A 15,946-nucleotide genomic window follows, 5' to 3' on the forward strand; every position below is an offset into this window, starting at 1 on the left:
CTGGAAACACAGGGAAACAGCTGGACTGGTTCACTCCAAAGTTCAGCGGTACATCTACCTGCACCTTTAAACTAATTAAAGTTTGTTAAATATAAACACACACAGAAATGTATTAGTGGTTTTTAAGTCTTTATTCTAAACCAAGATAAAATGGCTGCCAGGTTACAGCTTCATATTTAAAGTACAGACATCAGAGTATCAGTCTTCTTGTGCCACTACAGACAAGAAAGCAAATAAGAATAAAAGCAAAGGTTTATTTTCTTTTATTAGCTCCCTGATTGAATAGAGTAGCTCTCGATTATTGTGTTCTTCACCCTCAGTTACAGAGAAGGAGCAAAATAGATTGTCACAGACACAGTCCCCCCAGTATTATACAGCAGTTCTTTTCAGTGTTTTAACGCCCACTAACTGTGTCCCATGGCTTCTCTGTATAAGGCAACAGGATAACTCATCTGAAGAAGTCGTCATTGATCATTTTATACCATAGTTGTCACCATCCATTTTCCTTCAGCTATTCACTGGTTTTTGCGAGAATGGCTGCTAACCGCAAAAATATCAGCCTGCAATACAAACAGAGACTAAACCCTGTAATGCTCACACCGGCTGTGCCCTTACAATAAATCACGGCTCCTCACTCCCCAGCTGACCACAAGCTGACTGCAACTTGAGCGCTTGACCAGTCTAGAGCGTGCAATATTAGCAGGTAGCATATTTCCTGCTAAGTAGACAGGTTAGTCCACCTGCTGACCGTGTGTGAGGTCACGCGGGCTCATGGAGTCATCACTGGGTTTCTACTTTAGTAGAAATGTGGGGGACACCTCAATGCAAAACTTCTCCCAACTTACAGTCCAAACAGATGGAGCAATGAAATCCACTGCGCCGTTGTATCCCATTAGCCAGCAGGGAGACGTCTCAATTCAAAAATAGCTTCACCACTAACATTAATCTCTGCAACAGACGTCATGTGGTTTTTTTCCACTCAGGTAACGACTGCTATTATATTTAATGTGGAGGTTTTTAATGAGGCTCTCAGAAGAGTTCTGACAGCTCGGCAAACAGCATGGAGCTCGGTGACAATGCCAGCACCGGAACATACTGTTCGACCACAAAATCACAGTTTTTTTTTTTTTTTTTTTTTCTTAATACAATACATATTCTACAGCCAGAGTGCTGATGATTCTCCCTCAGCGGTAGTTGAATGGAAAGTCGGTGGGGTCCCTGTGCAGTGTGGGAGCACCACGGTGAAGGTGTTGATTTGATAGAGAAAATAATATGACGACAAAGACCCTTTTGGTCTCTTTGGAGCTGGTAAAAAGAAAACACACAAACAAAGCAGCTGTGCAGATAATATAATTCTGATTTAGTGGTTACAGGCTTCCTTGGGGAACTGGACAGCACCATATAAAATACTCAAGCTACTTGGAGGAACATGAGCAATTTGAAAAATAATGCTTGACTGACAGGTATACACATTAGACAGACACTATTAAATTAACTGTTCAATTCCTTTCAGCTCATGGTTTTGGTTTTTGGGCCGAGCACCAACACTTTTGGTTTAGTCTCAGAGCTCTTATCAAACGTTCTGCAGCGACAGGAGGCAGCTGTTTGCTAAAACGTCCACAATATCTATAAAATAAGGCCATAATACATCAAATGTGTGTGTGACGATCGACTTGTCGAGGAGTTCTGTCCCTAAATGGCCAGAGAAAAAAAAAATGGATGCAGATTTAAATAAAGACTATGCACTGCCTGCCTGCCACCCAGCTTCCATTGCACCCGACCCGGATTCCTATCTCTACAAGTGGTGGGCCCGCAGGGTGGAGGGCTTGTGCCATGAGCAGGTCTGACCCTGGTTTGGCCCGACTCTGGATAAGCACCAGAAAATGGACAGATGGACAGATGACTGACTGACTGCTGCTGCTCCTCTTGTGTCAAAACAAGAGGGCCGCTGAAAGACACAGCAAAGTGCAATGACAAGAGTCTGAGTAGGGAGTGACCCTCCTGACCCTTTGGGTATTACAGTATATACCAGCTGCAGGAAACACTGACAGATCCTCATGGGTTCCCACGGCGATGCCAGTGAGGGCAGAGTGACGGAGCACACGAGGGAAGACCACATCCGGACACATCTCCTGTCATTCGCTGATACATCCCAGTTCTTCCTGTAACAGACCAAGTTCTGTAGCATGCACAGAAGGGATGTCACAGCAGGACTGAATTAAAACTTAACGGTGCTGTAGCTGAGAAGACACTTATATGATTTAAATGCACCGATGTACATGTAGAAGTTCATTACAATTAAATAAAGAACTGAAAAGCACTCATGCATTTGGTTCCTGAATCATCAAATTCTTTTCATGATCCCCCTGTGGTCTAACTTTGCTGGGCCAAGCTCTCCGTCCAATGAGTGAAAGAAAAAGAAGCAGCTGAGAGACTTCAGCTGGATTCAGCTTTGACATAATAGCTCTGCTTCAGGACATCCACCCAGTTCGCATCTTCCATCACACCCACTTAAACACAAAAAAGTCACTTGTTTTCCTGACTACTGCCCCGGCCCATGATGGATGGCCTTGGCCCTTTGTTATAGCTGATTCCAGCATGTAACGCAGGAGGGAAGGTTATATAAGAGTGTGAAATTCAAGCAAGCGAGGGGTGGACAATCATGACCAAATCACGTTTTCATGGGATGATGAGACTGGAGCTAGTTTTCCCAAAATCATCCATCTTCTCCTCCTCTAGCTTACTGACCTGAGGCTCAAAAGAAGACCGACCAAATCCATCAGTTACTTTCCCACCAATAGGGGCTTCTAAAGGTTAATAATTACAAAAAGGTGGGGGGGGATAGATGGTCTTTAGAAACACTTTGGGCAGGGATACAAGTACAACCTTATCTTTGGAGATTTGAGAAAAATAAATGGCTCAGCATCATATGAAGTAGGATATTCTATTTGTGGCCAGTTCACTACAGTGGTGCAACAAGATTAAATTACACACAATTTTAATATTATATCTTGTGTGATACATGCAGTCGCATTTTTAGGTGTCATACATTTATTCAGGGAAACTCACACCTGTCAAAGTTATTGTGCACATGAAATACAACCGACACGAGGAAAGGAAACTAGAGGAGAGGGTGTTTTAATCTTCGTTAAAGCCTCTTAAAGCAATTTTTTTTCATTTAAATAAAAAATAAAATTTCTTCCTATAATGTGAAAATGTTGCTTGTACTGGGGAAAAACATAAGCGCACATAAGTATATAATGATATAAAGTTCATTATCCAGACCATACACACACACACACACACACATACACTGAAAACCATCCCTGCTGCATAGTGAGAGTGAACGCTGCATACTATCACATTAACACGACGCTGGCAGCAGTCCAACCATCAGACATGGACAGAGGGGATTCTGCAGCAGCTGTGTGACAGCTCTCTCCTCACAGCTTTTCATTAGTCTGATCGATTCATCGGCACATCTGCGGCTCTCGTCCAGTGGCGTTAAGTAACCGTGACCACTGACTTCTATCAGATGAAGCTCTGTGTGTTGGCGAGTGTGTGAACACAAGGCCGCCCGCCCTGACAAAAGCAGCTACAAAAGATTAATGGTGTAGTGGTATCTTTGAGAGAGCCATAACTAAGTAGTGGATTTCAACTCACAGTGTCAGTCATAACCACACACACACACGCACACACACACATATACACACACACACACACACACACACACACACACACACACACACACACACAAATACAAACATCTGTCTTCCTTCATCATATCAATTCGTAGGATTGGCAGCACGGTGGCACAATTACAACACAGTTTCACACGTAGCGGGCCAACGAGTTCACTGTTGAGTGCATGTGTGCTCCTGCAACGCCTGATCCAAAACACCAGGGTAATTTCACACATAAAGGTGACTGTCACTGGGTGATTGATGATAACAGTTTATATGGGTTTTTGTAGTGGCGCCCCAGAAATTCTCTTTTAACTTTTTATTCAGGTTTAAGTCTTTCGCTTCTCACTAACCACACAACCCCCCATTAAGTTTTAAATGTTATAGCCCCTTTTTTATGTCATAGTTTAATATAAACATACATATAGAGCTCCAGTTCATCAGGGTCAGCGTCATGGTTTTGAGCCAAACCGCACTTTTTGCACAGGAAGCAACATCTCATCAAGACATGAGTAGGAGTACGTCTGAGATCGCTCCACAAGCTCATTTGATGAACAAGTTCATACTGACCTGGAAGCTCAAATTTACCATCTTACAGTATTGGACCTCAAAAAATAAACAGAAATGCTATCTCATACGAAGATGTCTTTCAAGAGTGCTGCTGCTCACCTATTTTTTTTTTTTTTTAATTTTCCTTTGATAAGTTTTAAAACGTGTTTATAGTGTATACAAAGTATGAAAAAAAACACAGGAAATAATGTGTCTGAACATTGACCCGTTGTGCAGCACAATCAGGCTGTTTTTGGCTGTTTTTCAGGGGCCAAAAATCAAGTAGCACTCTGAGATCTGGACACTTTCCCCTATTTTATCCATTTATTCAATATAACATCCTGTTATAAGTCTCTGCAGAATTGACTGTGGCAATGACCCAAACATGGAACCGTCCATGAGATGCATGTAGGCCGTCCGTGCCAGACCTCCCAGAAGACCAATCCAGTAAGCGCTGTTTTCTTTGAAATAGATAAAGAACGAACCTGGCAAGCTGTCGGTCTAAAGGCCCAAACAAATTAAACCCCACTGGTGTCCAGCAAGGTGTTGCAAATGACGTCTTTACTCGTATGTGAGAGCGAGAGAAGACCCCACTACCGTACTAAGGCCGAACCAAGGCCAACCAATTTGTTCTGCCGAGTTTCCTAAACTGTTTTCGCCGACATCAACATGCGCCATGAAAACTTTGCTCCTCTCCAGAGCGCCGTCTGCGGTTACTGACGAATCGCTGTTGCATTCCTGCTCCCAAATTAAGCCCCTCATTTGCGGAGTTGCCTGACCATTGAACACTCTTAATTTCCATATTCTGTGGCATTCTCGAGCCCTGATCTCATCTGGCTGACAGCGAGGCAAATAATGAAATGCTGCCCTGCCTGTAGCGTGGCATCTTTAACTATCCAGCAGTCCACTCCATAATCCACACTCCATTCTTCAGTTGTGTTCTGCAACACTGGGAGCCAGCTGCACAGTGGGCACAAAGTGGAAAGAATTTTGGATGTTCACCAATGAGCTAGGTTTTCTGCCTGTTACTTAGACCTACACTTATATTCAATTGCTTTCTCTTTACAGTGTGCGCGTGGTAGTGGCAACATCCTTCAACACTCTGGAGATGTAGCTATGTGTAGCTATGTGTATATATATATGTGTGTGTGTGTGTGTGTGTGTGTGTGTGTGTGTGTGTGTGTGTGTGTGTGTGTGTGTGTGTGTGCCCTGTTAACTGATTAATATGAATGCGCCAGATTGAATTATGAAACATGATTATAAATTATGGAACCCAAACTGTCATTTTATAGCTTGGAGGGATTTTCTTTGAGAATGATTTGTGGCCGCGGCATTTAGGCTCGTAAACCTATAATTACATTTTGTTTTTTCTGTTTTTTTATTACATTAGGTGTTACCCTGCCTCGTTTTTGTTGCAACTCATATTAGAAAATATTTGTAAATTTATACTATAAATTTTATAGTACAACTTTACATTTTATAGTACAATCAGTACAACTGGTATAAATATAAGATCATCTTTAGTTAAATGTGTCTTTGTTGATTGAGATATTATCAACAACGATGGTTTACAGGTGTATGTAATGAATTATTGATATGTCAGACATCTATACCTGATCAACTGTGGGAGTGGGAATCAGCCTCGTTGGCATACTTCCACAATGAATGAGATCTATAAAAGAGAACCAAGCAGACGCGCAGCTATATAATTGGTCGGAAAGAATGCATATTTCTATCTCTGTGCATACAGAGTGTTAGTCAGAGTGACAGTGACAGAGTTTTATGCGTCTGGCCCCAGGTGTAAGGAGACCCGCAGAGAGAAATGTAAGTCTACATAATCCTATTCACAGGTTTTGACAGATTCCTGTGTGCATCTTGCAGAGCCCCAGAACAGAGCTTTATCAGCTAACTAAGTAGACGGATTTCTTAACTTTTATAAAAAAGATTAGACTCTCTAAAATAGTGCATTTTCGATTCTGAGCAAAACTACTTTAAAATTCCAGCCAGCAGTTTGTCTCCGACTTAACTCCTATGTTGATGATTAGGAGGTAAGAACAAAGAAAACACAAAATAAAATGACAGTCCTGCTTGTAAACTTAAACATCAATCTGCATTTCCTTACACTGGCAAGCCCCAGTATTTCTAAAAGAGCAATATTACATGTTTTATCACTAATTTGTAATAGATTCTTAGATATCCATCACAGAGCAATTTGACTAGCATTAATGTTAATGCTGTTTCAATTATGTTTAACGTTATCTGTATTTAGAGAGGCTTTTTTTAAATAGAGCCAAATTTGGCCAAGAAAATGCTGCGTATCTGTTCACAGCCAGATTGTCATACCGTACCAGAACAAATGTTGACAATAACTTGATTCACTTTTAGAAGGGCCCAAGACTCCGTCTGGCAGACGCTCCCAGACATCCCCACTTGACTCAACATTCTCCTGCAGCCAAACAAACCACAACATCATCATCGCTCTGACAGATCAGCTGGGGAAACCCAGTGATTTGTCTTGGGTCCTCTCAATATGACAATCACCTCGGGGGACTGTTTCTGAGACACACACAAAAGATCAGAGTCAATAATGTATTCCGAATCAGTCAACGGTGACACTGTCAACGTAATGTGACAACTTAATGTTGTTCATCCATTGTCTTGTCAGTAATGCTGAGATTCCAAAGGATGCAATTATCCCAGAAGATTGAGAGACAACAACTAAAGGAGCAGGAAAAAAAACTCTCAGGAGCGATCAAATCTGCTATCAAGAATATCTTATAGAAAACAAAAATATATTTCAACATGATAGACACGTGGAAAACCGGCATCTTAATGCTGATAATGGAGGATGATTGCCGAGACATGCGACAATGATAGCAGATCAAGAAAAATTATTCAAACATCCCTGTCATACTTGTGTAATTGCTGGCGAGAGGGAGCAGTTTGATGAATGACGTCCTTGACATCTGGGATGCTGCCAAAGTGGCGTTTGAAGGAAGGGAGGGTGGGTGAGGGGGTGAGGGGGTGAGTTGGCACATTTCGCCCTCCACATTCCCTTTGTATTAAAGAGACAGATTGGAGGCGCCATTTGAACTCTTAAACACGCCATGGGAGATTTATTTGACACCATGTATGAGTCCACTAGAGGGGCCTCTGTTTGTCTAACTTTATGTGCTGTATGTGTCTCACTATATGTGCCTGCCCATGTAAACAGTCCAGTGTTTGGTCTCACTAACTATAGCAATATTCCTATAGGGGATTTCAGCTTTGTTGTGGTATTTGTGTTGCAGTCTTATAATCCTGTTTCATTTTCCTCAGTTTTTCTACATCCATGTACACATATGTGAAAATTCCAGGGACTTCTGTTTTTTTGTATTCAAAGCTTGTGAGGTCATTCGCATATAGGCCCAGCAACACTGAGAGACAGCGTATCATGTGTTTGTTTTCGCATTAGGGCTCCCCGTGGGCCCGGCCGACATGCACTCTGTAATCTCAGGAAAAATCATTTAGCTGCAAAGCAACAGCGGAGCCAAAAGTAGCTTCTCCTGCTGCCTACTATGGTCAGTTTATATATAAAGCAAGGTCATGCCGGTTCATCAGAAATGGAAAGATTCAGTCGTCAGGGTGTTACTGTACTGATCTCACCCAAAACTATTGAAGAAATTCTTTCCCAAACAAACTATTGTCAGTTATGATAACACTTAACTTGTTCCAACAGTGGTGCACACAGAGTGACAGTTTCCAAATATGTGAGGAGATTTACTCAGCATTCTTGAAATGAGTGCTGTTCCTCTGTGTACACAACTTAGCCTGTGTGTTTGACTAATTCTAACTACTTGGCCTTGAATGTAGAATTACTGCAGTGGGAATTTTGCATGGGTGGATAATTACAGCATGCAAAATGTGTTGCCTTCGAGGACCAGACACATGGAGCACATTGACTATTTAACAAAATATGTTCATTTTTGTATGTGTCTTTGTAGCTGGAATCAGATACTTGTGGAAATATTCTCAACTCAACATTTAACACAACAGAAAGAGAGAAAGTTAGACTGGGAATCAAGGTTGCAACCATTAAGATGTCAGCTCATTGCGGCCTGATCAGTCTCTCCGCTTGTCAAACTGATAGCAATGTGATAGTCCGCACTTTTCTTCTACTGCCTTTGTTCTCCTAGACAGACGCAGGGAGCAGCCTTTTGTCTGCAGACACTGGCGAACAGATCAAATGAACATCAGCTACACATAGTGAGACATAACTGCACACAAGTGATCTACTTAATGACTTTATCAGTTGAGTGGGGTTGCAGATTCCAAGTGTCTGAGTTCAGCTTGTGAAGCATTTAGAGTGGAAGTCTGTGCTGTATTGTATTAAATTGGCAGCACATTCTAGTGCAGCACTACAAGGTTACAAGTTGGAAACTTGAAGTAAAATTACAAACCAATTACAAGCCAAAAGCTTTTCAAGTCCACTTAAGATGTTGGTAAAAATCTCATCAAAGAGGAAAACTGGTGTGTGTGTGCGTGTGTGTGTGTGAAGAGATTGGATGATAACTTCAGTATTAGCCTTTGCTTTCCAGAATAATTAATGGATAACATGGGGATTAGTTAGTGCAGTTTGCAGTGAAAACAGTGGCAGATTTACCACTTGAAATTCTTTTTGAAACAGTGGGTCCTTGGCTTCATACAGAGAAGAAAAGCAGGCTTCTCATTTCTGGACCTTTGACTTGCTAGCTGAAACAATTTTGTCATCTATTGCTAGCTACTTAAACTAATGTTAGCTGCCCGAGTTGGTGGTTGATAAAGAGTTTCCTGCCGACTCGTTTTTAAAAAAATAACAATTTAAAAATGGCCTTATTTATGCACTTAATGACTACATACACTATTGTGCTCCAAGACTGTTACTAAAGGCTGCATGTCCCGGGCAAAAAAACATCCTCACCAGATGATCGAACACATAGGCATGGACAGAGCTAGAGCTCGTTAATCCTAGTATAGTGATAAGGAAAAATATAAATTAGACTTATTTCATACTAGACATACTAGAACAAGCAACACAGAGATTAAATTTATGCTTCATTGTATGCATTTCAAAACCGAATGTTTTCACTTTGAACAATGTGTAAAGGCTTCCAGGATGAGGACTAACCATTGTGAATGGTGAACATAACAATATCTAGGATAATGAGATTCTGCACCTTTTTTTATGTAACCTGTACCCTCATGAAGCTAATTGGCCTTGGAAGTGACTCGGTTACATGACTACTGTCAGTTAATGGGACATGCTAACATTTGCAGCCATTTTAGAGCAGACAAACACCTGTTTGATGTCAGTTAACTTGGTGAACACAATCACCAATAGAAATGACGGTCAAGACGATGAACATAAAACCCAAGGTACAATAAAGTGGAATTATCCTTTAAGGGGGATGACCTGAAGCACCAAAGGTCAGCGGGTGTAACCTAACTGGCTGTATGCTTATGTTCATACGGGCTGGACCATCCTGACAAAAAAACATTTTTTGCCCGCTGTCTGTCTCAATTGGCCAACGATCCAGTGGCTCGCATCCCTTCCCTGTTGACTTTGGTGGTTCTCCTTCAGACAAAATGGATACCTACTGTCACGGCAGAGTTATGGGAAGAAAAATTAGCAAAAGGTGGAGAAATTATGCTGACAACCGGGGGAATGCTCACACGAGAGAAATATAGAAGAGAAAGAAGCCACAGTAGGTGCATTTGTCAGTCTTGTTCAGCCTGGCGGCGCAGCTCATGTGTACTGACGAAGGCGCCTGAATATGTGCTACTGAAATGAAACGAAAAAAGAGGCTCAAGGCAAGGCAAATAATTGGATTTGGCTCAGCCTGGACGTGAGTGTCTGCTCAGCAATGTGGCTATGTTTGCACAGCTGGAGCGTGTGCCCAGGGTCATCTCAGCAGGGAGCGGGGTTTGGCACTGCCGGGCACAGCTACAGTACAAGCCCACTGAAGGATCACTGGACGCCTCCCTCTCCCTGTCGTTCCCTTTTCAGAAACATGCGAGTACAGGACGCACAGGGCTCACAGAGGAGTCCACTGACAAAACATAATTTCAACTATGGGAAGACGGTTTTATTTTCTCCCATCCAAACTCTTGGGCATTCCGGCCTGGCTCTTGTGCTGTTCTTCCACCGTAATGATGAGTAAAAGGACAATTCCTGGTTTTTATCCTATGTTTGATGGGAGACAGCATGAGCATGGCAAATACTGAAATGAAGACCGTATGTCATTTTTCTCCTCTTGTGTATGCACTACTCTATATAGCTATTGAATATATGAAAAGTATTTCTTTTGAACTGTTTGTGCAGACATCAGCTGCGGTGATGGTATTACAGTACTGATGCCTTCCCCAAAGAGCGACTACAGTTCCACTCTAAATAGGACAAACTTGACAGGTTAGCTGGCAAAGCAGGTAAGTTTCACCCTATGACATGAGGGATCTGTCTCTTAAAACTTGCTGGCTGTGGCTTCGGTTTGTGTAAGAAATGTTATTCTTTCAGAGTGAAGAGCAAACCCCTGGTGGCATGAAACCCAAGAACAGCCAAGTGGTTGAAAGCTGTCTCTCAGCAGCGCTAAAACCTCCACAAGCTGAGGCACTGAATCAAGGTTTATTGTCAAGAGAAACAGGTTTGTCATGAGTGCACAGTGCATCTGCACACTTTACTGCCTCCATCCTGCAGGAATACAGTTTTGGAGGGATATATCATGCTCGACTTACAGTGCGAACACACACACAAAGACAGGAGCGTATCACATAAATCATTTAGTTTAGACTGTGTTACATACATGCAGTCAGAAGTGGAAGAGAATCCCAGGTTAATAAAGTACAGTATGAATGTGCATCAGGGAGATGTAGCTACCAGACCCTAAAAACTGAAAATCAGAGGGTCCATTAAGTTTTGGACTGTGCTCAGTGACAGAACAGATAACAGTGCCTCTAAAATTAATGGAATAGTGTTACACCTCAACATAACAACTCATCTACTTATGGAAATATAATACCATGCTCCTTATCAAAAGACATTCAGGCCACCTAAATACCTGAGTAGCTTTGTTAAGGACAACCTCAGAGTTAAAGACATAGCTCTTTAAACAGTGCAGACATATGAGACTTTAAAACCTCATAGTGGCATCTTCATCTCCATTGTGATAGCGATTCTCTGGCCATGAAAGGCTTTCTTTTTTTCTTGCATTAAGAAAGTAGCTTTGAAAAGGCGCACAACCCTCTTAGAAATTCCTGACAGAATTGACTTGCTCTGGCATCTTGAGTTTCAATCTGATAGCTCCAAAATTGCCTCTGCAACCAAAACCTTCAAAATGTGGTCCAAGCAGCCCTTCCATTGTTGTTGGCGTGTGTAACAGAGATGGCTTCACATTCTGCGGGTTTCACGTTGGCTACAGATATCCAGGTGACACTGAGAGATCCTGAGGGTATATCTGGGGTTAGGAGGGGAGATGAAGCCAATCAAAAGCTTCAAGCGCAGCTTTATAGTAATCTGGTGGTGCTACCAAACACCCCTGTGGGCTTTGGAACAAGGGCATGACCTCTACAAAAACCTTCATTGCCACAAATCAGTGCACATGCCAGCCTTTTTTTTTTTTTTTGTCTTTTCACTTGGAAAAAAAATCGAAGTATTAATCAAGGTAAAATCATGTAACATCTTAGTAAGGCCAAGAAAACACGATATCCAAATAAGTTGCATCTGGCACAGTAAATTCTGATATTGATACAGGTGGCCTCCCAAGATGAACAATGGCAGTTCCCATAACATATCCCCTTGGAAATTGAACAGCCTGCAGTTGGCCGGGCTCTCAATTTCTGTTTCCAAGGATTAGAAAACCAACTGGACCCCTGAGATTACCCTGGTGCCCGTAAATGTGATGCCTCTAGCAGGTGGACAGGTAGTGAGCACTCTGTTAATCTTTAAGAGTTAGGTGGGCAGGAAGAAGGGAATTATGGGTCACGGAAAGGACAGAGAAGTAAAGATGTGTGCTGGGCCATTGGGGCGGGCTGTGAGTGACGGCACCGTCACCAGCTACAGTGATGATGGAGGGTGAAAGTGTTCATTGCTTTTCCAGTGGATTATTTGTTATATTAATTCCTGACACTATCACAAATCACAATTGGCACTAGAACTACAATATCGTCAGTATTAATTTCCTTAACAAAAATATGAAGAAAAAAAAAAACCCTTTTCACTACAAAGAACAGACAAAAACGAAATAGAAAGTGATCTATGATGAAATATTTAAAAGAAAAACAAATGGGCAAATGAACCACAGTCATTACAAGCTGCATACATGTGTGCTCCCTCAGTGGTAAAACAACCCACAGTCCCATCTCTTCTTCAGAAGTTAAGTTAGGTGCTTGTTCTGTTGCACTATGAGCAGCATCTTGTATTTCAGTCAATACTGTACATTAGCTAATGTTACCAGTTTCTTTGAAGAGAAGAAGTAACTGACTAAATGAATCCATGTCACACTGAAAGTTGTGCGACAAGACGACAGCTTGGACAAACCCACAGAAACATGCAACACCGACATCTATAAAAATGTAAGCTAATGCTAACGTAACATTATCAAGGGCTGTGGGTGTCATGCTAACGGTACTTTTCGTTAGCTATCTTTTGTGTTTATAGGTTATCGGTAGGGGTGGCATATTTCAACTGCTGAAGCTTCAAACTTGCATACATTTTTTTTGTCTTGAGCTTTATTGACTAAAACTAGTTGAAAATAGCAATTTAGTTAATGACTGTCATAATTTACCTTTGATTGCCATGAATTAGCCTACTTAGTACTATCCAGAGTTTATGTTGTGTTGCATGACAGAGGAAATACAACACGAAATGCCTCTTTAGCATCTGTGCTTGGTTTTATGTGGTCTCTGTGGCAGAACAACCACAGCATTCATGGGAGAGGCTTGGAGGGAAACCTAAACTTTACAGATCTTGACGTGAGCTTTTTGTAGCCTACATTCTCAAAATTACTTTGCAGGTTATTTTGCTTTCAAACTTTCACATCTCTGTCTACGCTTGTCCATTTCTTTCAACAGCTGAAATGTTAATAGACCATTTATGGTGAGAAAACTCATTTTAAACTCGTATTCAGCGGTCACATTCTCTTGGATCAGGAGCTCAATAAATTTGAGAGTAATAAAATGTTTTCCATCTGATGAAAAAAAAAAGTCTAATAAAGTGTGTAGTGAGTTTGGAACCACAAACTGTGATATTTTCTGATTCTGGTTTCTGAATTCTTAAACTATTATTACTCCGGGAAACCTGTTATTATTTCAGGACTGCACTATAATGTGCGTGCTGCTAAATATATACTTTATGCACAGCCAGTCTACTTCTCATCAACTACTGCATGTGATTTAATACTGTGTGTTTAACATTGTCTGTTAAGTTTTTGTTTTTATTGTTTTGGTTGTTTTTATTGCATTTTTGTTGCCTGACCCTTGGTACAAACTACTTTAGAAAATGTAGTAAAGAATGATAATGAATCTCATATGTGAGGCTAACAGAGAGGGACAGAAAAGATGATTACTGCCACCGAGCAGTCGACCAAGTGTTATTGATGAAACAGGAAAGGATGGAAGCTCAAAGGGCCGTGCACACAGCAGCATTATGACAACAGCTGGGTGTGCCTGATATTAATGAGACACAAGTGGTGGATCTGCCCTGATTCACTTGCGTCATCCAAGATAACTGGGGCATGCAAGTTCAGTGAAGGTCCAGGAGCCAAGCTGGCTTCTTATGGACAGTAAAAGCCCTCCATTTGCACAGCCGGATGCAGGAGTCTGACCGATACAGCCTTTGACATGTTAGACGAGTGATTGGCAGTCACAAAGTCCTACCTACATGGGAGTTTTGCTGTCCCGTGCATGTGTGTATGTGATTAGTGGGTTCACTTGCACTGTTAAATCTGGGAACTAACTGGCCAAGCCTCTGCAACAACCTGGATTAGTACAGCGGAAAGAAAAACAATCCATCCTTTGCCCTGGATCATCACATAAAAAGCAGGGGAATGTCTTTCCAAATTTATCTCAACAGTTGGAAACTTTGTCAATAATTAGTTCACTGCATGTAGGGGGTACAGCTGCAATCAGATACCATTATAAAATTAGGGTGTTAAGTTTGTTGAAGTGCACAGACACTTCACACACACTTCACACACGCACGCACGCACGCACGCACGCACGCACGCACACAAAGACTGAGGTGGTGTAAAATCAGCATGAATGCTTACCCCACTTTCCCCACCCTCTTTGGAATAAAACATTTACTTGACATGAGAATGTGCTTACCTCTGGGCAACTACTACCATATTTCTATTTCTCTGTCTTTCTGTCTGTGTGCGGTGGAGGAAATCATCTTGTCCTCAGTGGCCCTGCTACACACCTTCACTCTGCACAGCCCTGCAGAGGAAGAGACAACCCAGTGCATGCACTTGGCCATCTGTCTCCTCCTTTCTCACTAATACTCTCTCAGAGTTTGACCTGTGAGGAGCAGGATGCCTGGGAGCTGAAGTACGTTAGAGCCAGGAAAAGGGAGAGGCCGTGGATGAACCCCCCAGACCGAGGAGCAGGGCCCAGCAGGAGCAAAGTGAGTCAGTCAGTGGGCATGCAAAGCCACACTGCGGAGCTAAGCCTAAACTGCTGTGAGTGTACAAAGACCAACAAGAGGAAATTAAACAGGGATTTATGGTGTAAATGTATCTTTACGCTGCTTACTGAGCTTTCTTAATAAGCACAAACAAAGAGGGACATAAATCAAACATGTTGAGCAGATAAAAAGATGAATAACACGATGAAAAGACAGACATGTAAGTTCACACTTGCATATTTACTTTCGGAACGACCCAAAAGATAACGGCATGTTGGAGCAAGAATCACCTAAGGTTGCATTACAGACACACATGGTTGCACAGATTAAAAAAAAAAAAAAAAAAGATGGAGAGAGAAAAGTTAGAGACAAGCGAGACAGTTTTGGCACACATTTTTGAACATGAACCTACATCCTCTGCTGCACCTCAAGGCAGTGTGTCTGCCTGACACACCTGCACGCAGCAGCTCCGGTTACTTAACAGCTGGTGCTTCATGCAAACAATAACTTTAGATGTATGCCTCCATGCTTTGATTCATAAAAAAGGTCTTACACGTTTACATTTTAAGGTAAAGCTCCACCGTGCTATGCTGCAGCACTTGGGTAGCCGTCTTCTAGTATCATAGTGATCTGTAAATCTAAATGTTTTGTAAGCATTGCCCAATTCCACATCTGCTGTGTAAATTAGCGGTCTGCAAGCTCAGTCTGGTTTTAAGGAAAATATTCCCCTGCAAAAATATTTGTTGTCAGCATAGATTAAGCCACTGCAATTACAACCACATATTGTAATATTAACACTGGGCGAGTAAGCATCATTCAATCTGAGGTGAGAGACTGGCATTTTGTTAGCTTTGGGCAAATGCAATAAATTCCAAACCTGTTATGTAAAACGATCCGTTGCCAGTTACATTTAGGTGGAGCTATAATGTGCTCAGACAAAATGTCGTGCTGATTGATCGACCAACTGTCGCTGAGCTGACTTCTGATTAACATGCTGTGTGCTATGGGAAAAATGACTTGCTCATTTTTACGCATTTTTCGCGGTTACATTGTCTACTTTATGTTATGGGAAGTTTTA

At 41.8% G+C, this 15,946-nt stretch overlaps 1 protein-coding gene across 3 annotated transcripts in view; it reads right to left on the bottom strand.

The window, feature by feature from the left end:
* LOC111649900 (ADAMTS-like protein 1) overlaps positions 1-15,946 on the bottom strand; it is a 94,174-nt gene that overhangs the window by 65,318 nt on the left and 12,910 nt on the right. The window lies entirely within an intron of this gene.

The sequence above is a fragment of the Seriola lalandi genome, unplaced genomic scaffold, assembly GCF_002814215.2.
Source record: "Seriola lalandi dorsalis isolate HSWRI2012SDOR001 ecotype SW California unplaced genomic scaffold, Sedor1 jcf7180002052086, whole genome shotgun sequence".
Taxonomy (NCBI): Eukaryota; Metazoa; Chordata; class Actinopteri; order Carangiformes; family Carangidae; genus Seriola; species Seriola lalandi.